The sequence below is a fragment of the Oncorhynchus clarkii genome, chromosome 4, assembly GCF_045791955.1.
Source record: "Oncorhynchus clarkii lewisi isolate Uvic-CL-2024 chromosome 4, UVic_Ocla_1.0, whole genome shotgun sequence".
Lineage (NCBI taxonomy): Eukaryota > Metazoa > Chordata > Actinopteri > Salmoniformes > Salmonidae > Oncorhynchus > Oncorhynchus clarkii.
This window is the reverse complement of record NC_092150.1, coordinates 46,127,724-46,149,590: the sequence shown is the minus strand read 5'-3', so window position 1 is coordinate 46,149,590 and position 21,867 is coordinate 46,127,724.

Genomic DNA, 21,867 nt, shown 5'->3' with positions numbered 1-21,867 from the left:
TTATCCCATAGAACAAAACTTATAAGATCTCCTGAGCTCGTGTTAACATCAGACTATATTTTTGGCGTTTATCCCACAGGAATGGCTGAAAGAACCAGAAGTAACTTATTTAGAGTGGCAGGGTAGCCTAGTGGTTAGAGCGTTGGACTAATAGCCAGAAGGTTGCAAGTTCAAACCCCCGAGCTGGCAAGGTACAAATCTGTCGTTCTGCCCCTGAACAGGCAGTTAAACCACTGTTCCTAGGCTGTCATTGAAAATAAGAATTTGTTCTTAACTGACTTGCCTAGTTAAATAAAGGTCAAATAAATGTCTGGGTTTTTGACTACATGCTGGCGAACCTGCTTGATTTTTAAACGTGGAAACTAAGGATACAATTTCCTCTGTTCTTGCACATTATCACAATTCATATGTGCGCCACTAGAAATCCCTGAATTATCATGCTTCTGTTAGTCGAGAATAATAATACGATGAACATGGAATGATACAAAACAAGAGTAGCATCTGGACATGAAACACATAATTAATACTGCCTGGGGAATGAACCTAAGGGAGTGACAGATATAGGGGAGGTAATCAGTAAATTGATGGAGTCCAGGCAAGTCTCACAATGAAGCGCAGTTGCGTGTAACAATGGTGCCAGGTGTGCATAATGATGGATGTCAGAGCCAGTGATTAGTAAACCGGCAACGTCGAGGCGCCAGGGAGTGGTAATAGACGTGGCATTCCACCCCCTGACCACAGGACGACGCTAGCCAGGGAGACTGCCCAGAGGGCGAGGAGCGGGCCAGCCCTGAGGGAGAAGGTGGAAATCACGGATGATGTTGGGATCCAGAATGTCCTCCACCGGAACCCAATACCACTTCTCTGGACCATACCCCTCCCAATGCAGCAGGTACTGGAGCCGACCCCCATGATGTTGGGAGTCCAGTAGGGATCTGACGGCATAGGCTGGACCTCCCTCGACATCCATGATGGAACACGGGAGTCTCACTGCGATTCACCTGCTCCTTCTGAAGGTGGACGACGTGCTGGAGTCTCATGTGGGCATCGCTCCACACTTTTTCTGCTCACCTGAACCACTCATCCACCGCAGGAGCTTCGGTCTGGCTCGGGATCCATGGAGCCAGGACCAGCTGATAACTCACAACACACTGGAAGTGAGTTAGCTCGGTGGAGGAGTGACATAACGAATTATGGGCATATTCCTTCCATGGGAAGAGTTGGGCCCACTCTCCCTGCCGGTCCTGGAAGTGGCTCCTCAGGAACCACCCCAGCTCCTGGTTCATCCACTCCACCTGCCTGTTAGACTGAGGCCTATACCCGGAAGTGAAGCTGACCATGACCTTGAACTTCTCCATGAAGGCTCTCCATACCCATGATGTGAATTGTGGGATACGGTCAGAGACTATGTCCTCTGGAAGGTCAAAATTCCAGAAGACCTGCTGGAACAGTGCCTCAGCGACCTGGAGACCAGAGAGAAGGGTAAAACGACAGGATTTGGAGAATCTATCCACGACCACCAAAATGGTGATGAAACCGTCAGAGGGGAGATCAGTGACAAAATCAATGGATAGATGAGCTGAGGCACGGGAAGGCGAAGGAGTTTCCCTGATGGAGCATGTCGGGGGGGATTTAGTCTGAGCCCATACGGAACAGGAGTTGACTTAGCGAATAACGTCCTGCGCAAAGGTGGACCACAAATTCTTCTCTGAGATGGATTGAGTAGTTTGAGTAATACCTGGATGTCCAGCGATGACAGCTGTGTGTGCCCAGATCAGCAGCCAATCCCTTATCCCTGTGGGAACATAAATGCACTCAGGAGGACAGCTAGTGGGTGCGGGTTCCATCTCCAGAGCCTAGTGTAAGTCCAAAGCTACATCCCAGACCCCAGGGGCTACGACTCGAGAGGGAGGAATTATGGGTGCATTACTGACCCTCCCCCAAATCGTATTGACGGGACAGGGCATCGGCTTTGGTGTTTGTTGAACCTAGGCAATAGGTCAGCGTGAAGTCAAATCTAGTACAGAAAAGGGCCCACCTTGCTTGGCGCAGGTTCAGCTGTATGTACTCCAGGTTCCGATGGTTGGTGAGGATGACAAATGGGTTCTTGGCGCCTTCCAGCAAGTGTCTCCACTCCTCTAATGCCAACTTCACCACCAGGAGCTCTTGATCGTCGACGTCATAATTCCTCTCTGCAGGAGGTTTCTTAGAGGAATACGCACAAGGATAAAAATTTTGTGGATTACCTTGTCGTTGAAACAGGACAGCCCCAAGCCCACCTCGTCGATCTCTACCACAAAGGGTAACGTAGTGTTTGAGCAATGGGGCGGAGGTGAAATGTCCCTTCAGTAGGCAGAAGGCCTCGTCAGCTGCTGGACACCACACCAAACTACGGAGACCACCCTTGAGGAGGAAGGTGTGAGGAGAGGCGATGGAGCTAAACCCCAAATATCGTTGTAAGCCCTTTATGGTCATTGGGACTGGCCTTGACCTGACTGCATCTACCTTCTTAATTAAGATCCATCATGACTCCTTGCAGGCTGATCTGGTAGCTTAGAAAGGAGACAGCTTCCTGACATATAGTTGGTTGGCCAGAAGGCGTTCAATGACTACTCGGACGTGAGAGATGTGATCCTCCAAGGTAGCCGAGTAGACCAGGATATCGTCGATATACACGACCACCTGGCGTCCGAGCATGTCCCGGAACATCCCATTGACGAATGACTGGAAAACTGACGGAGCATTGTCTAAGCCAAAATGCATCACCAAGTACTCGTAGTGACCAGACATCGTGCTGAATCCCCCTCCCGGACGCAGATGAGATTGCATATACTCCGCAGGTCCAATTTGGTAAAGAACCGGGCCCCACGGAGCTGCTCGATGGCTGCAGGGAGAGGGTAACGGTACTTGGTGATCTCATTCAGTCCTCTGTAATTAATACTTGGAAATAATCCTTCATCCTGCAGACGCAAGAGAGGTGGACGTAAGGATGAAACCTTGTTGGAGCGCCTCATGGATGCACTTCCCCGTGGCCTTGGTTTAAGCCACCGACAGAGGGTAGATGCAGGCTCTACGCCCCTGCACAGATGCAAGCAGGTCGATGGCACAGTCCCAGAGGCGATGAGGAGGAAGACCAGTGGCACAGGTTTTGGAAAATACTTCCCGCAGGTCCTGGTATACCTCCGGGATGTTGGGCTGAAGGGCAACCACAGGACTCTGAACTGACGTGGAACCACAGGGGAAAGCAGGTCCTCTGGCATTCGGGTGGCTAGACTGTGATTTTCATCCTCAACCATAAGATGGTTGGGTTATGGCGTTGGATCCATGGGAGGCCGAGGATGATCTTGTGAGCTGGTGCACTAATGATGAAGGAGGGAATGTTCTCCTGATGGATGGACTCCACGGTGAGAGTGAGTTGTGTGGTGATGTGTGTGTGTGATGATCCCGGATCCTAGTGGCCAATTTATCAAGGGCTTGAACCGGAAAAGGAGAGGAGAGCGGGTATGAGGTGATGTTAAGAGAGGAGGCAAGGGTCTGTTCAATAAAGTTCCCCGCGGCACCAAAATCCACTAGCGCTGTAAAAACGGTACTTGAGGGACAGAGTGATCAACACTGAAAAGGGTTTGGCAGAAAGTGATGAAGATGGGATACTCCCACAATTTCGATACACCATCACACAGGTTGAACTCTAGGGGTTTCTTTGCCATGATACCATCAATTGGTTCCCGAATACGAACGGAGCTAAAGACAGCACCCACCACATCGCTATAAAATCACCATCCCAAAACGATTTCAATTATGTGAACAGAAAAGGCTTCCACTCTGCCTCTAGAAATGAAACCTTCTCCCAAGTGGGTTGACACCTACTCCCGTTGCCTGCTGCACTGCTACTTGGATTCCACCTGGCGATCTGTTCACAGTCTGCCCTGGCTTGTCTCCCCCTGTCTGGTACAGGTACCCCCACCACACACCCCCTCTCTCCCGAGCTTTCGCTCGCCTCCAGCACACAGTGACTCTGAACTTACAATGGCTAGCCCCAAGTCGTTATATATTTTTTCTTGTGTATTTTGATATTTTACTATTTGCCTCATGACGCCTGCATGCTTTGATGACTATGAACTTTCTTATTTACCCAACCGTGGGACAGACTGTTTGTTCCCACACTCGGGACTCTGACTCTCTATTGGTTACAGACTCTTGGCCTCCCATTCTATTCTAACCACCTCTCGCCGGCTTTATATTCATGTTACCTGATGAAATTGCTGTACAATATGATCTTGTTTCCATCTAATGCACATTAAAATGTCATAAATCAACACTGCAAAGCTCTCCGGTCCTATGCCGTGCCTTGATTGTATTACTGTTGATGATATCTGGAAATGTGCATGTACACCCTGGAACATCTACTGTTGCTAATCCGAATTCTGACTTGTGCTCTATCTGCTTCACTGATTTGTGCTCTCGTAAAAGCCTGGGTTTTCTGCACGTTAACACTAGAAGCTTATTATCTAAAATGGATCAATTGAAAGTGTGGGTTCACAGCTCCAATCCAGATGTGTTGGTCATTACTGAGACGTGTTGAGTCCCACCTGGCAAACATCCAGTGAAAATGCAGAGCTCCAAATTCAAATAAATTACTATTACATGAAATCACACATCACACACCAAATTAAAGCTACACTTGTTGTGAACCCAGCCAACATGTCAGATTTCAAAAAGGCTTTACGGCGAAAGCAAACGATGCTATTATGTGAGTACAGCACCCCAGCAAACAAACACAGACAATCAAAAAGCAGAAATAAAGATAGAATTCATGCCTTACCTTTGACAAGCTTCTTCTGTTGGCACTCCAATATGTTTTTATCGTAAATAATCGATACAAATTTAAGACGGAATAAACAGCGTTCAATACCGGAGGAAAACGAAGTAGAGCGTGCTTTTCAGGTCACGTGCCTCTAACAAAGAGTACACTTCATTCACACCCTCATTCTGAACAGTGCTACTTCTTCATTTCTCAAAGGAAAAACCTCAACCAATTTCTAAAGACTGTTGACATCCAGTGGAAGCGATAGGAACTGCAAACAAGCCCCTTCGAAATCTGGATTCCCAATGAAATCCCATTGAAAAGAGAGTGACCTCAAAAAAATATAATTCTGAATGGTTTATCCTCTGGGTTTCGCCTGCCAAATAAGTTATGTTATACTCACAAACATCATTCAAACAGTTTTAGAAACTTCAGAGTGTTTTCTATCCACATCTACTAATAATATGCATATATTAGCTTCTGGGCCTGAGTAGCAGGCAGTTTACTTTGGACACGCTTTTCATCCGGACGTGAAAATACTGCCCCCTATCCCAATGAAGTTAAAGTTGATGATGTTGTTATTGACAAGAAGCACATGGCTGAGCTCTTTAATCACCACTTCAATAAGTCAGGATTCCTATTTAACTCAGCCATGACTCCTTGCCGTCCAACATTTCCTCATCTCCCACCGCTTCTAATGCAACTAGCCCGAATGCTCCTCCCTGTTTTTCCACTGCCCTGCTACAAAGTTTTTCACTGCAGATGGTCACTGAGTCCGAGGTGCAAAAGGAGCTCCTTAAACTTGACCCCCAAAAACCATCTGGGTCAGATGGTTTAGACCCTTTCTTCTATAAGGCTGCTGCCCGTATCATCTCCAAGCCTATCTCTGACCTTTTTAACAGGTCTCTGCTCTCTGGGGAGGTTCCCATTGCTTGGAAGGCAGCCACGGTTTGTCCTTTATTTAAAGGGGGAGCTCAAGCTGATCCTAACTGTTATAGGCCTATTTCTATTTTGCCTTGTTTATCAAGTGTGTTAGAAAAACTTGTCAATAATCAAATGACTGGCTTTCTTGATGTCTATAGTATTCTCTCTGGTATGCAATCTGGTTTCTGCCCAGGTCAAGGAAGTGTCACTGCAACTCTGAGGGGTCTTTGGCCTCGTTTGCTAACTACCTCTCTCAAAGAGTGCAGTGTATAATGTCAGAACATCTGCAGTCTCAGCCACTGCCTGTCACCAAGGGAGTACCCCAAGGCTCGATTCTAGGCCCCACGCTCTTCTCAATTTACATCAACAACATAGCTCAGAATGTAGGAAGCTCTCTCATCCATTTATATGCAGATGATAGTCTTATACTCAGCTGACCCCTCTCTGGATTTTGTGTTAAACGGTCTACAACAAAGCTTTCTTAGTGTCCATCAAGCTTTCTCTGCCCTTAACCTTGTTCTGAACCCCTCCAAAACAAAGGTCATGTGGTTTGTTAAGAAGAATGCCCCTCTCTCCACAGGTGTGATTATTACCTCTGAGGGTTTAGAGCTTGAGGTAGTCACCTCATACAAGTACTTGGGAGTATGGCTAGACGGTACACTCTCCTTCTCACAGCACATATCAAAGCTGCAGGCTAAAGTTACATCTAGACTTGGTTTCCTCTATTGTAATTGCTCCTCTTTCACCCCAGCTGCCAAACTAACTCTGATTCAGATGACCATCCTATCCATGCTAGATTACGGAGACATAATTTATAGATCGGTAGGTGAGGGTGCTTTCGAGCAACTGGATGTTCTTTACCATTCGGCCATCAGATTTGCCACCAATGCTCTTTATAGGACACATCACTGCACTCTATACAATTCTGTAAACTGGTCATCTCTGTATATCTGACGCAAGACCCACTGTTTGATGCTTATTTATAAAACCCTCTTAGGCCTCACTCCCCCCTATCTGACATATCTACTGCAGCCGTCATCCTTCACATACTACACCCGTTTTGCCAGTCACATTCTGTTAAAAAGTCCCCAAAGCGCACACATACTTGGGTCGCTTGTCTTTTCAGTTCGCTGCAGCTTGCGTCTGGAACGAGCTGCAACAAACAAAGACTCAATCATGGACACTCTTACTGACAATTGTGCCTGCTTTGCGTGATGGATTGTTGTCTCTACCTTTCTTGCCCTTTGTACTGTTGTCTGTGCCCAATAATGTTTGTATCCTGTTTTGTGCTGCTGCCATGTTGTTGTCATGTTGTGTTGCTGCCATGCTATGTTGTGGTCTAGGTCTCTCTTTATGTAGTGTTGTGTTGTCTCTCTTGACGTGTGTTTTGTCCTATATTTTATTTAATTCAATTTCATTTTTAATCCCAATGGAATGTCTTTTTCCTTTTGGTAGGCGGTTATTGTAAATAAGAGAATAAGTTCTTAACTGACTTGCCTAGTTAAATAAAATAAAATAAATGTGCAGGTAGGTTATGTGATGCGCAAAAGACGCTGAATGTGGTTTCAAGGTGGCCAGGTGAAATGCACAACTTGTTCATTCTGAAGAACAGCAATGTTGGCCTATACAGGCCGGAGCTGTTGAGGATGAATGGCTTATTGGTGAGTGTTACCTACTCATTTGTAGTATATTTTACATTGCTAAAGCAACTTGAAGTGTCTTAATTGTTCTCTCTTTGTAGTGATGTTTATTTAAATTTTCACAACTGAGAGAGCCAAATAAAATGTTTTGGTTGTACTCAGTTTCATCTCTGTCATTGTGTTGTACAGCAATAGGCTTCCACTTGGAGACTGTGACTTACAAGAACCTGAAGTTCCAAGTGTGGGATTTTGATGGACAGACATGTAGCAGGTAGTTAGTTATGTGAATACCACAACAAGCCTTTCATGTATATGCATAAACACATAGACATTGTTGAGTGTAAAAGGAAGACAGCAGCTTCCTCGAGGCATCACAACTTGCCATACATTATTTTGCCACATCTCTTTTGTATCACGGGTTAGGCCTACTTTCCTCTGCTCGCCAGTCAAATCAAATTTGATTGGTCACATACACATGTAGCAGATGTTAATGCAATTATAGCGAAATGCTTGTTCTTCTAGTTCCGACTATGCAGTAAAATCTAACAAGTAATCTCACAATTTCACAACAACTACCTTATACACACAAATGTAAAGGGATGAATAAGAATATCTACATGTAAATATATGGATGAGTGATGGCATAGACAGATGCAGTAGATGGTGTAGAATACAGTATATACATGAGATGAGTAATGTAGGATATGTAAACATTTATTAAAAGTGTTGTTATTTAAAGTGACTCTATGTAAACATTTATTTAAAGTGACATCTTTATTAAGTCTGTTTAATTAAGTGGCCAGAGATTTGAGTCTGTTGGCAGCAGCCTCTCTATGTTAGTGATGGCTGTTTAACAGTCTGATGGCCTTGAGATAGAAGCTGTTTTTCAGTCTCTCGGTCCCAGCTTTGATGTACCTGTACTGACCTCGCCTTCTGGATGATAGCGGGGTGAATAGGCAGTGGCTCGGGTGGTTGTTGTCCTTGATGATCTTTATGACCTTCCTGTGACATCGGGTGGTGTAGGTGTCTTGAAAGGCAGGTAATTTACCCCTGGTAATGCGTTGTGCAGACTGCACTACCCTCTGGAGAGCCTTGCGGTTGAGGGTGGTGAAATTGCATCCCGACAGGATGCTCTCGATTGTGCATCTGTAAAAGTTTGAGTGTTTTAGATGATAAGCCAAATTTCTTCAGCCTCCTGAGTTTAAAGAGGGGCTACTGCGCCTTCTTCACCATGCTGTCTGTGTGGGTGGACCATTTCAGTTTGTCCGTGATGTGTACGCCGAGGAACTTTCCACCTTCTCCACTACTGTCCTGTCGATGTGGATTGGGGGGTGCTCCCTCTGCTGTTTCCTGAAGTCCACGATCATGTCCTGTTTTGTTGACGTTGAGTGAAAGGTTATTTTCCTGACACCACACTCCAAGGGCCCTCACCTCCTCCCTGTAGGCGGTCTCGTCGTTGTTGTTAATCAGGACTACCACTATAGTGCCGTCTGCAAACTTGATTGAGTTGGAAGCGTGCATGGCCATGCAGTCATGGATGTACTTGAGAGGCATGAGATCACACCCTTGTGGGGCCCCAGTGTTGAGGATCAGCAGATGTTGTCTCCTACCTTCACCACCTGGGCGTGGCCCGTCAAAGTCCAGGACCCAGTTGCATAGGGCGGAGTCGAGACCCAGGGTCTTTTCCCTAACCCTTGTTTCTCTTTCCCCTATCCCTATTTTTCTACCCTGAGCTACTGAGCTAATTGATCAGTTCATTTATTGCCTTAATTCAACACACCTGGTCTTCCAGGTCGGTTAATCAAAAACATGAAGTGCCTGCAGCACTCCAGGACCAGGGTTGCAAACCTCTGACATACTGTATCGGAGGGAACACACACACACACTGCTTCATTATGAGATGTCTGCAATTACAGTACAACCCAACAAAAGTGGCCACGCTGTTGATGCCTCACTTAAGCCACACATGTATGCAAACATTTCATTTCAGATTACATTACATACAGGTACTGTATTTGAATCCACAAATTAAATTACATTAACAATGATCAAATAATTTCAAAGGTCTTGGATAAAAACATACCGTAAGCCTATGTATGTGGCCGAGACCGTTAAATATCAGTGCCATCAACTTATATCCAAGGCTGTCCGAACATGATACAAGGTTATGGTATCCCCCCCAATAACAATATATGTTGTATTTGGTACAGAGGAAACCCATCATCAATCCAGCTTCCGGTTACACTAGACTGTTTATGGAGGTGTGTTTGCTGTTGGTGAGGCTACATTTCTCACCTCAATGCCAAAATGGTCATTGAGGCGGGCATGTCTAGCTATATACATGTCCTTGTATGAACAACAACCATTTTACTCATTCCATAACACTTACATTTGACAGTGTGTAAGAAACAGAATGGGTCATGGTTTGCAGTACAGCGTAGTGCTACATTGTTGTTGTTTTTTTTACTTGAGGTCTCACATTACCAGAAAGGTGTGAATGTCCTTGACAATAGCAACATTCTGGTAAATGGGATAGGAGACAGTGGTCAGCATAGTCAAGCAGTGAGTTTCCCCTGCAGCCTCAGGCCTGTCCAGTGCTGCCACACACACACTGTTGTTCAATATGGCTTATTTGTCTTCCCACTACTAGCATGCCATTCAGTATTATAAGATGAAGATGAACACTGGTACAGTGTTTAGAATAATCTGCAGGGATATTCAAGTATGAATGTAGAGTATGAAGAATGATTTATCTTACTATTTAACATTACATAATTAACATACATTACTGCTATTGAAAAACAGGAATTATTCTAAACCTTGTGTTTTCTGTGTTGCTTTTTTTACAGAGATGCACGAATACTCACCATGCAGTATGTCCTGACCTGGGGTTTGTCTGCAGTTTGGAAGCAGCCTCACACAAGCCAACACTTTTAGAGTGATAATGTGGTATCCAGTCACGGTCATGTTCTGTATAAATAATCAGCAATATTCTGTCATTATGAATAGATTTGTCTTGAAATCCATTTTCCTTACCTTATCCTGACACTTTTTGTTTGCCTTCCAGATGTTTTGTCTTTTATGCTACTTTGTCCTGCCTGTCTCTGTACATTTGCTATCTGGGAGCACATCCTTTGCTGTCTGGATGCACATCCTGATTCTCCACCCAAAGTGTTCAGTTGTAGCATCAGAGACCGGGGGAGGGCCGGGGTGCATGGGGCCAGGGCTGTATTCAGCAGGGCACAATGTTGTGGAACCTTTAGATAGAAATGTATTGTGTGGAACAAACATGCCTCGCTGACTATAGAATAACAAATCATGACCGCTTTATTCATGACATTTCTACATGCAACTTTCCACAACGTTTGCCTACCGAAAGTGCCCCAGGAAATGGAGGTTTCCAATCAGGGGTGTATTCAGTACACAAATTCTATTGCAAACCGTTTACTGCAAATGCTGTTCAGTTCCGTTTTGTTCTTAACTCCCGTTCTACTTCTCATTTTCCTAGCTTCCTTCATTGCTGCCTTTTCTCCTTTCCCAGTTTCCTTCCATAATTTCCTTTCCTCATATCCTAGCTCCCTTTCTTTCCTTTCCTCCTTTTCTATTCTAGCTCCTCTACCTTTTCTAGCTTCCTTTGCTTAGCCATTAGTGTTCTTGATATTGTTCGAATTGGCTAAACTTTGAACATTGAGATATTAAATGAATGATAGGATATGAAAGAGACTGGGTGTTATGTTAGAAGTTAATGGTTCTCTGAAGAAAGACAGAAGGCTTTGGAATGTGTTTGATAGAGGAGAGCGATGGGTTGATATAGGGAAGACAGATGGACACCTGTGTATTAGATGAGAGGGGTTGAGGTCAGGAGGTGAGGACAGATTCTCTTAAGAGAGTAATAAATGTTTGGAATCCTGTTACCCTCTTTATTAGCTTCATGTAGAGCCATAAAATGTAAGGATTGGAGAGAAAGAGTGTCTTAAGTGGGATGTCTGAAATGTTTTGTTGTCTGATTTCAGCTGTACAGAACCCTTGGGAAGAATAAACTTGGTTAAAGCTTCTCTAGTGTCCGTGGGTTATTTACTCTGAAAAATAAGAACCTAACAATATTAATATCTTGTATATTAATATGTTCAACACTTTGGATTGGGAAATTATAAATTGCAATGATTTTGTTTTGCATTTGAACGATGTAGGCAAGCTGGCTGACTGTATTAAAAAATGTTTTGTCAGTTCTAAATTAAAATACACTTCAAATAGTGATAAAATCAAATAAAAGTGTATTGGTTGTGTACACAGTTTAGCACAGAAAAATAGGTTGGTGGGGGCAAGGCAAATAGTCTGATTATATGTTCAGTAGTTTTATGGCTTGGGGGTAGAAGCTGTTTAGAAGCCTCTTGGACATAGACTTGGCGCTCCGGTATCGCTGCTGTGCGGTGGCAGAGAGAACAGTCTATGACTAGGGAGGCTGGAGTCTTTGACAATTTTTAGGGCCTTCCTCTGACACCTTACTGGCCGGCATGCACTATCCTCTGTAGTGCCTTGCGGTCGGAGGCTGAGCAGTTGCCATACGCTCTCGATGGTGCAGCTGTAGAACTTTTGGAGGATCTGAGGACCCATGGCAAATCTTTTCAGTCTCCTGAGGGGGAATAGGTTTTGTCGTGCAATCTTCACAACTGTCTTGGTGTGCTTGAACCATGTTAGTATGTTGGTGATGTGGATACCAAGGAACTTGAAGCTCTCAACCTGCTCCACTACAGCCCCGTCGATGAGAATGGGGAAGTGCTCGGTCCTTCTTTTCCTGTAGTCCACAATCATCTCCTTAGTCTTGATCACATTGAGGGAGAGGTTGTTGTCCTGGCACCACACAGCCAGGTCTCTGACCTCCTCCATATGCTGTCTCGTGGTTGGTGATCAGGCAATGTTGTGTCATCGGCAAACTTAATGATGATGTTGGAGTCAAGCCTGGCTGTACAGTCATGAGGGTACAGGAGGGGACAGCACGCACCCCCGAGGTGTTCCCATGTTGAGGATCAGTGTGGCGGATGTGTTGTTACCTACCCTTACCACCTGGGGGGGCCCGTCAGGAAGTTCAGGATTCAGTTGCAGAGGGAGGTTCCTTAGCTTAGTGATGAACTTTGAGGGCACTATGGTATTGAATGCTGAGCTGCAGTCTATGAATAGCATTCTCACATAGGTGTTCCTTTTGTCTAGGTGTGAAAGGGCAGTGTGGAGTGCAATAGAGATTGCATCATCTGTGGATCTGTTGGGGCGGTACGCAAATTGGAGTGGGCCTAGGGTTTCTGAGATAATGGTGTTGATGTGAGCCATGACCAGCCTTCATGGCAACAGCCCTTAGAAGGGAGACCAGATGCTGCTGGAAGTGGTGTTGGAGGGCCAGTAGGAGGTACCCTTTCCTCTGGTCTAAAAAAAATATCCCAATGCCCCAGGGCAGTGTTTGGGGAGATTGCCCTGTGTAGGGTACCATCTTTCTCATGGGATGTTAAACGGGTTTCCTGACTCTCTGTGGTCACTAAAGATCCCATGGCACTTATCGACAGAGTAGTGGTGTTAACCTGGTGTCCTGGCTAAATTCCAAATCTGGCACTCATAGGTTCACCTAATCATCCCCAGCATACAATTGGCTCATTCATCCCCCCCTCTCCCCTGTAACTATTCCCCAGATCTTTGCTGTAAATGAGAATGTGTTCTCAGTCAACTTAACTCATAAAATAAAAGTCAATATTTAAGAACAAGGAGAACCTTTGGAAAAGTTTCATAGAGTCATCATAGATTTAATGTAAAAATCAGTCACAACAGCCTATTTTAAATTGTCCGCCATTCATTTCAATGTGGAGGAACAGAATAGATTTTTCAGGGCATCAATAAATAATTGGTGTAATAAGACTAATAAAATGGCTTAGGAGTTCTTATATGTTTTCTTATATGAGATAATCAGTCTTAACATGACCTTGATCAATTATGAAGCCTTTATGTGCAAAAATGCTATTAAAAAAACACAATGTGACAAACGGATGAAGATTATCTCATAGAACAAAACATAACATTTCTTAAACCTGTATTTACCAAATAAGTAATTTTGAGATATTTTTTTTTTTTACAAAAATGCCATTAATTACCCCATGGCGGAGTTAGTGCCTACAAAAATATGCCATTACTATCTCTCTATAGCTGGAACAGGGAGCTGGCTGGATTAAGTGGCACCCACTGGGTTGCCCCAGCCTGTGCAGGGAGCTGGCTGAATGTAGTGGCACCGCCTGGTGGCTCTCACTGGGCCCTCTCCCTCCTCCAACTTGGGGCAGGGAGCTGGCTGGATGTAGCTACGGTTGGGGGTCGGCCCCAGCCCTCTCTGGGTGAATTTAGTATCCTTGGGAAGGGAACTGGGTGGATGTATTTGCGCCCTCAGGTTGCCGTGGGCAGGAGTCGGTCTCCTTCTCTGGGGGACACCACCCCATCACTTGGTCGACCTCAGAGAGCTGGCTGGATGTACTGGTGGCCATGAGCGGAGGTAGGCACCCCTCTCCGGGGGTCGGGCCCCCCTCCCTAGGTCAGCCACAGCCCTCTCCGGCCCCACCCCCATATCCCTGGGTAAGGGAGCTGGCTGGAATGGCCCACCCAGTCTCTGGAGCGAGACGCTAGACAGTCTCTGAGTTAGAGCATTAACATCACTTGTAAATGCACACTGGACAGGTGAAATGAACGCGTGTAAAAATGACCATAACAAGCGTTTTAAATCACCTGTAAATGCTCACTGAACAGGTGTAATGAACGAGGGTAAAAATGTCCGTAATCCACAGAAATTGAATCCATGTGCATACTACTATCTTGGAAATTCTTACACAGGGACCCTCGAAGTCAATCTTGTATGAACCATTGTTTGTCAGTGCGCTAAAGAGGTTCCAACCAGTCGACCAGGAGCTCTAACGGGGCAGTCCCATTAGTTCCCTAAAATACTGACAAGTTATATTTGCATGATTTAGCTTATTCATCACTCATAATTAATGTTTGCTTCATTCATGTGATGACCAATACTGAGTCATGCATTTGACAGACCAATACCTCACTAGGCTTCTTCTCTCTAAACTGAGACCTTGAAACTGAGATATCCCTTTCTCTAAACAAGGTTCTGGGTGTACTGCCAAATTAATCCTCACTATCAGTATCTGCAATCAGTCACAGAAATGTACAGTGCCTTGCGAAAGTATTCAGCCCCCTTGAACTTTGCGACCTTTTGCCACATTTCAGGCTTCAAACATAGATATAAAACTGTATTTTTTTGTGAAGAATCAACAACAAGTGGGACACAATCATGAAGTGGAACGACATTTATTGGATATTTCAAACTTTTTTAACAAATCAAAAACTGAAAAATTGGGCGTGCAAAATTATTCAGCCCCCTTAAGTTAATACTTTGTAGCGCCACCTTTTGCTGCGATTACAGCTGTAAGTCGTTTGGGGTATGTCTATCAGTTTTGCACATCGAGAGTGACATTTTTTCCCATTCCTCCTTGCAAAACAGCTCGAGCTCAGTGAGGTTGGATGGAGAGCATTTGTGAACAGCAGTTTTCAGTTCTTTCCACAGATTCTCAATTGGATTCAGGTCTGGACTTTGACTTGGCCATTCTAACACCTGGATATGTTTATTTTTGAACCATTCCATTGTAGACTTTGCTTTATGTTTTGGATCATTGTCTTGTTGGAAGACAAATCTCCGTCCCAGTCTCAGGTCTTTTGCAGACTCCATCAGGTTTTCTTCCAGAATGGTCCTGTATTTGGCTCCATCCATCTTCCCATCAATTTTAACCATCTTCCCTGTCCCTGCTGAAGAAAAGCAGGCCCAAACCATGATGCTGCCACCACCATGTTTGACAGTGGGGATGGTGTGTTCAGTGTGATGAGCTGTGTTGCTTTTACGCCAAACATAACGTTTTGCATTGTTGCCAAAAAGTTCAATTTTGGTTTCATCTGACCAGAGCACCTTCTTCCACATGTTTGGTGTGTCTTCCAGGTGGCTTGTGGCAAACTTTAAACGACACTTTTTATGGATATCTTTAAGAAATGGCTTTCTTCTTGCCACTCTTCCATAAAGGCCAGATTTGTGCAATATACGACTGATTGTTGTCCTATGGACAGAGTCTCCCACCTCAGCTGTAGATCTCTGCAGTTCATCCAGAGTGATCATGGGCCTCTTGGCTGCATCTCTGATCAGTCTTCTCCTTGTATGAGCTGAAAGTTTAGAGGGACGGCCAGGTCTTGGTAGAATTGCAGTGGTCCGATACTCCTTCCATTTCAATATTATCGCTTGCACAGTGCTCCTTGGGATGTTTAAAGCTTGGGAAATATTTTTGTATCCAAATTCGGCTTTAAACTTCTTCACAACAGTATCTTGGACCTGCCTGGTGTGTTCCTTGTTCTTCATGATGCTCTCTGCGCTTTTAACGGACCTCTGAGACTATCACAGTGCAGGTGCATTTGTACGGAGACTTGATTACACACAGGTGGATTGTATTTATCATCATTAGTCATTTAGGTCAACATTGGATCATTCAGAGATCCTCACTGAACTTCTGGAGAGAGTTTGCTGCACTGAAAGTAAAGGGGCTGAATAATTTTGTAGGAGTGGAGACTGGCTGACGGCGCAAAGGACTAATTTCTCATCCTCACCGACCATCGGAACCTGGAGTACAGCGAGGCGGCTGAACCCGTGCCAAGCAAGGTGAGCCCTTTTCTTCACTAGATTTGAATTCACCTTGTAATATAACCCAGGTTCAAAGAACATCAAAGCCGATGCCCTGTCCCGTCTCTACGATTTGGAAGCGGTTCCTGTCCTGAGTGCACTCATCATTCCGCCTTCCCGAGTCGTTGCCACCATGCTTTGGGACGTAGATGTGTACATACGCCAGGCTCTGGAGAGGGAACCCACGCCTGCTTCCTGTCCTCCAGAGCACACCTACGTTCCCACTGGGATAAGGGATAGGCTGTTGACCTGGGCACGCACATCTCTCGTCTCTGGACACCCAGGTATCACCTGCACCATTCAATCGATCTCCAGAAAGTACTGGTGACCCATCTTGGCGCAGGACGTCACTCACTATGCCAACTCCTGCTCCATGTGCCCAAAATAAAAAGCCCAAATTAAATCTTCCTGGCATGCTCCAGCAGGGAAACTCCTTTCCGTGCCTCGGTGGCCTTGGTCTCATTTGTCCATTCTTTGTCACTGATCTCCACTCTTCTGATGGTTTCACTACTATTATGGTTGTTTTGGACATTCTCTAAATCCTGCCGTTTTATCTCTCTCTCTGGTCTTTCTAACACTCTCCAGGTCGCTGAGGCACTGTTCCAGCAGGTCTTCTGGCACTATGGCCTTCCGGAGAACATTGTCTCCGACCGTGGCCCCCAATTCACGTCAGGGGTATGACAATCCCGGGGGTCACAGTCAGCCTTACTACCGGGTACCGGCATCAGTCCAATGGGCAGGTGGAGAGGATGAACCAGGAGCCGGGGAGGTTCCTTAGCAGTCCCTTCCTGGACCTAAAGGGGGAGTGGGCCTGGTTCCTTCCCTGGGCGTAGTACGACCAGAATTCACTGCGTCACTCCTCCACTGGGCTGACCCTCTTCCAGTGTGTCCTAGGATATCAGCCAACCCTGGCTCTGTGGACCCCGAGCCAGACTCAAGCTCCTGCGGTGGACGAGTGGTTCAGGAGCGCAGAGGAGGTTTGGCCACTCTGCCCGCCCTGTAGGAAGCTGAGCCCCTGGTTTGTGCAGGAGGAAACACCATAGAACGGGCGACCATGTCAGCATGCATGCATGCACCCAGGTCTGTAGTGACGCCACTAGCACTGCGATGCAGTGCCTTAGACCACTGTGCCACTCGGGAGGCCCCAGTATCCCTTTTATTTAGCCCTCAGTAGCCTCAGTCTTCAGGCAGTATTCGTTTTGTTTTTTGAGTTTTGGTACAGGGAGTCAGAGTTGAAAATCAGTCTGTGCACGTGACGAAGAGGACGTGCACTTGCTAATTTAGGTTTTCTATTGAACATACTTCTTTCCGTATGAAATATTATTATTTAATTACATTTAAGGGTACCTGAGGATTAAACAGAAACGTATTTTGACTTGTTTTAACAAAGTTTAGCGGATTCTTTTCTCTGCATGTTGAACAAGTGGATTACTCAAATCGATGGCGCCAACTAAACAGACTTTTTGGGATATAAAGAAGGATTTTATCTAACAAAACAACCATGCGTGTTGTAGCTAGGACCCTTGAGATTGCAAATCAGAGGAAGATTTTGAAAAAGTGAATATTTAATTGCTATTTGGGATTTTACGAAGCCTGTGCTGGTTGAAAAATATTTTGATGTGGGGCGCCGTCCTCAAACAACCGCATGGCATGCTTTCGCTGTAAAGTTAGATTAACAAGAATTGAAGCTTTTAACCGATATAAGACACTTGTATGTACCTAGATGTTTAATATCCATAATTTTTATGATTATTTATTTGAATTGCGCGCCCTCCAATTTCACCGGAAGCTGTCGACAGGTGTCCTGCTGACGGGACGCCTAGCCCTAAGAAGATTTATCCTATATGCAACTTTAGTTGTAATACAAACGTTTGACTATATGTTTTGATTTTTAATACATTTTAAGGCTGCATGATGCAACTCTAATGATGATTTGAAAAAAAGATGCATGAAAGGCATGAGCTCTGCCTTGTTTCTTGTGCAGGCTGCACACACTTCATCAGTCTCTCATTCACAATTTGATCACATCTACATGCTCTCATAACACCTTTTCCCTTCGATTGTGGACTTCAGTGCACAACATATCAGCTGTCTGTGACCAGGCGGGAAAAAAAAACTTTACAAGCCAAACCATTTCATTAGCGCTACACACAGCCTACAGCGTTGTCAACATAGTTACTAGAACTAATGCTACAAATCATGCAGTACAGTGTACTGTCAGCAAGCAGTTACACAGGTGGGCCCCGGTGGCAATAAATTAATAAAACCAAAAGATTACCTTGACGAGTTCCAGTGTTGGATAGCCATAGCAGCTAGCTAACATAGCATCCCTCTCTGAGTAAGCTAAACTAGATGAAAGTGCAAAAAAATACAACAATAGCTAGCTCTCTCTCACTTCTTTATTGAAGAAATTAATTTGTTCAAAACTGTTCAACTATTGTCTTTCGCTCTCTTTGAGTCAACTACTCACCACATTGTATGCACTGTAGTTCTAGCTAGCTGTAGCTTATGCTTTCAGTAGTAGATTAATTATCTCATCCTTTGATTGGGTGGACAACATTTCAGTGCTCTGATAGGTTGGAGAACGTCCTCCAGAAGTTGTCATGATGACTGTGTACGTCCATGGAAGGGGGTGAGAACCATTAGCCTCCTAGCTTTTGTATTTAAGTCAATGTACCTACAGGAGGACAGAAACTAGCTACCCTCTGGCTACATACACCATGGTGCTACCCTACAAAGTGCTGCTGAGGCTATTGTAAAACTTAATTGCAAAACAGTGCGTTTTAATCAATTATTTGGTCTGGCACCCGCTACTCACTCAGGTCCAGGATGCACAAATGCTTTATAGTGCGAATCGACACTAGTGCAGCTGTAAGCAAGCGGATCTGCTGGCTAAATAGAAACAAGCACACACTAACAAGTGACAGCTGCTGTTATGCCCCCGACCGTATACAATGACACACAGTTTGGTCTTCTAGCTAGTTTACTTTGCAACAAGGCAGAACCCTCACATTAAATACAGAAGAATCAGTCACTAGCTACATTAGTTGTTCAATTATTTTAAATATTTCACAACCAAGCCACCATACTAAAATATGAGCCTAGCTAGTACTGCAGCTAATGACAGATGGCTAATAATAAGCTCAACATGACTAACTAAAGTGCCGCAAATATATGTTGCTATGCCGAATGACTTGACACACCTGAACCTGTCCGTCTGAATCGTCGACAACAAAGGTTTATTATGATAATATTTGATAGTAATCTTTGAGATCCAAACACCGACTGTAGAAAGTAACTCAGAAGCAGCTAAGAAAGTTTAATTCCAGCCAATCAGTTGTGACGTTAAAAGGGTTTCTGCCAATCACGTATAGGCTGTCAAACAGTGGGTAAGCATTATTTATAACCTGTGTTATCCCGTTTTTTAACAGGTGGAAACAGGTTGTATTCCTTTAGTTTACAATAGTTTCAACTCTACACATATTATATCTGTTAGTCACACCAAAGATGATGGATATACTGACAAGATACAGGTCTCTCCGCCTTAATGGTAGTCGTTATCCACGAAGCGGAACAGCAGGCTGTCCTTTCTCATTATTGTAATCCTGTTTTGAATATTCAATGAGGGTTATTGACGTCAACTGCCAGTATGCTACTACTAGCCTCATGTCATGAATATGCGTAGCCATCTCAGACAACTCGAGGGGAAAAAAAACAACTTTATATCTATGTTGCCGGGAAGTCACGTTTACTACTTATATCAGTTCACTCGTAACAACTTAAGCATTACGAAACTTATATTTGATCAAATAAGCCATTCATTTTTCTGTTGACCAAATTCGACACTCATTGACAAAAACTCCTTGCTTGGTCTGCGAAACAACAAAAATACACCACCTACCAGAGGGAGACAGATTTTCCACCGGCTCTCTTCTCTGGTATCACACGATTCTCAACTGATGTCGACTCTCAAATTCATATCAAGATGATCCAAAGCTGGATGTATTAATCTAGCACAATTACTAGAAAAAAAACATTGTACATTTTGTAAGTATTTTAACTGCAGGCCCAACAAAGACTTTGAAGGTTGTTCATGGATGGACATGGTTAAGTTTGTATAATATTTTGCAAAGCCGAAACGTGAAAGAAAACAGGCAAGCGGGGTATGTTGCCCTGTACCGATACTTGGTCGGCTGGTTACATTTCCAATGCAGTCATAATCAACACTTGCAAACCATTTCAAGTGTTGCAAAGAATGACAATCAGGCCCTCATCAAGCTGCAAAACCTGACAATTTCAAATAATATTCCAAAAAGTAAATCAACACAAATTAATATTGCTCTCACTGCAATTTCCAAAGGCCTACAACAGCTTATTAATTTACTAGTGAGACATTACATTTTTTTTCTTGTAACCCGGCCAAGTCACGTTGCTGTTTATGTAAAATACAACATGTAAGTTTTCTATTTCACTTTTTTTTTTTTCACCTTTATTTAACCAGGTAGGCTAGTTGAGAACAAGTTCTCATTTGCAACTGCGACCTGGCCAAGATAAAGCATAGCAGTGTGAACAGACAACAGAGTTACACATGGAGTAAACAATTAACAAGTCAATAACACAGTAGAAAAAAAGAGTCTATATACATTGAGTGCAAAAGGCAGGAGGAGGTAGGCGAATAGTTACAATTTTGCAGATTAACACTGGAGTGATAAATGATCAGATGGTCATGTACAGGTAGAGATATTGATGTGCAAAAGAGCAGAAAAGTAAATAAATAAAAACAGTATGGGGATGAGGTAGGTAAAATTGGTTGGGCTATTTACCGATAGACTATGTACAGCTGCTCAGATTAGCTGCTCAGATAGCAGATGTTTGAAGTTGGTGAGGGAGATAAAAGTCTCCAACTTCAGCGATTTTTGCAATTCGTTCCAGTCACAGGCAGCAGAGAACTGGAACGAAAGGCGGCCAAATGAGGTGTTGGCTTTAGGGATGATCAGTGAGATACACCTGCTGGAGCGCGTGCTACGGGTGGGTGTTGCCATCGTGACCAGTGAACTGAGATAAGGCGGAGCTTTACCTAGCATGGACTTGTAGATGACCTGGAGCCAGTGGGTCTGGCGACGAATATGTAGCGAGGGCCAGCTGACTCGAGCATACAGGTCGCAGTGGTGGGTGGTATAAGGTGCTTTAGTAACAAAACGGATGGCACTGTGATAAACTGCATCCAGTTTGCTGAGTAGAGTGTTGGAAGCTATTTTGTAGATGACATCGCCGAAGTCGAGGATCGGTAGGATAGTCAGTTTTACTAGGGTAAGTTTAGCGGCGTGAGTGAAGGAGGCTTTGTTGCGGAATAGAAAGCCGACTCTAGATTTGATTTTAGATTGGAGATGTTTGATATGAGTCTGGAAGGAGAGTTTACAGTCTAGCCAGACACCTAGGTACTTATAGATGTCCACATATTCTAGGTCGGAACCATCCAGGGTGGTGATGCTAGTCGGGCGTGCGGGTGCAGGCAGCGAACGGTTGAAAAGCATGCATTTGGTTTTACTAGTGTTTAAGAGCAGTTGGAGGCCACGGCAGGAGTGTTGTATGGCATTGAAGCTCGTTTGGAGGTTAGATAGCACAGTGTCCAAGGACGGAAGTATACAGAATGGTGTCGTCTGCGTAGAGGTGGATCAGGGAATCGCCCGCAGCAAGAGCAACATCATTGATATATACAGAGAAAAGAGTCGGCCCGAGAATTGAAC